The sequence below is a fragment of the Pseudophryne corroboree genome, chromosome 6, assembly GCF_028390025.1.
Source record: "Pseudophryne corroboree isolate aPseCor3 chromosome 6, aPseCor3.hap2, whole genome shotgun sequence".
NCBI classification, from domain to species: Eukaryota; Metazoa; Chordata; class Amphibia; order Anura; family Myobatrachidae; genus Pseudophryne; species Pseudophryne corroboree.
In genome coordinates, this window is record NC_086449.1 from 420,142,346 (window position 1) to 420,144,183 (window position 1,838).

Here is a 1,838-nt window from a genome sequence, read left to right on the forward strand (position 1 = left end):
TACAGTATCAATGTATTCTAATGGTAGTGCTTTTTGTCAGCCCATCCAATATTGACCAAAAGTGCTACCTGTGCCAATGTCCTACAAATATATTTTTATTATAATTTGTTGCATATCCACTTTAATCACAGCCACTTAGAGCATCCTTGCTTCTCTTAATACCACATTTATTATTTTCTGTCACTATTGTCACTATGTTATTGGAGCATCACAGTGCTGTACTGCTTTACAGTACTTAGCACAGGAGAGATTTCTCTTTATCTTTTAACAACTATATCCTGTTATCTATAATTAAACCTACTCTGGTATGAAGTCAATGTGTTGACTATCCTACATGCTCACAACCTCTACTCACCTATCAACTTGTAAGCATCTGCCAATGGGGGTCATTCCGAGTTGTTCGCTCGGTAAAAATCTTCGCATCGCAGCGATTTTCCGCTTAATGCGCAATGTCCGCACTGCGACTGCGCCAAGTAAATTTGCTATGCAGTTAGGATTTTTACTCACGGCTTTTTCATCGTTCTGGCGATCGTAATGTGATTGACAGGAAATGGGTGTTACTGGGCGGAAACAGGCCGTTTTATGGGCGTGTGGGAAAAAACGCTACCGTTTCCGGAAAAAACGCAGGAGTGGCCGGAGAAACGGGGGAGTGTCTGGGCGAACGCTGGGTGTGTTTGTGACATCAAACCAGGAACAACAAGCACTGAAATGATCGCAGATGCCGAGTAAGTCTGAAGCTACTCAGAAACTGCTACGAGGTGTGTAATCGCAATATTGCGAATACATCGTTCGCAATTTTAAGATGCTAAGATTCACTCCCAGTAGGCGGCGGCTTAGCATGAGCAAATCTGCTAAAATCCGCTTGCGAGCGAACAACTCGGAATGACCCCCCATATTACATTCCACATGATCATAGTTACTCATATAGTTTAGCAGAGGCATAACTAGGGTTGATGGCACTCAGAGCAAATAAAAAAATGTCTCCCCTTAAAAAAATTTGCTTTCAAATTCTAGCCGATTTTCTTTTTTGGTACTTAAATAAACACACACTAGGAACAAATTATGTAATCTACAGAAAAATACCCTCATTGGAAGTTTCTATGGTAAACATGCTGTACTACTTTGTGAGAAGTCCACACTAGTTTTCCTCAGCATATCAGTGTGCAAACTATAGATTCTCCTTATAAGAACATAGATTTTCCCTGATTCATCGAAACATATACTGTATATATATACACACACTATGTAGACAAAAGTAATTGGACCCTTCCATGCTCAAGTGAAATGGTGTGTTCCTGCAGCAGGTAGGTATAAAACAGTTAGAGGGGCACTGATTAGATCATTTGCTAAAGAAATGGTTTGCCAGAAGGAACTAATTGAGTTTGAAAAGGGGATCACCGTATGCTGCGCAATGTCATGTTTCCAAGAGAGGCTGGACTGGAATACAGGAAAATTTGTTAACACAGATGGACTGGCCTGCTCTTAACCCCATTGAGAACCTCTGGGACGAACTAAAGCGAGAGGTGCATTTTAGACCGACTCGACCTTCTTCAGTGATACAGTTGGACAGACAGACTGGCAAAACATACCAGGGTATCTGCAGTAATAACTGCACGTGGTGGACCTACAAAGTACTGATGGCAAAAAATCTTGTTGATCTATTTGCTGTCAGTGTCCAAACACCTATAAATTTATATACAAGTACTGTGCAAAAGTTTTGGACAGGTTTGGAAAAAATCTGTAAAGTAAGAATGCTTTCTAAAATAGAAGTGTTAATAGCTTGTGTTTAGCAATTAACAAAATGCAAAGTACGGACTATGGGGGTCATTCCGAGTTGT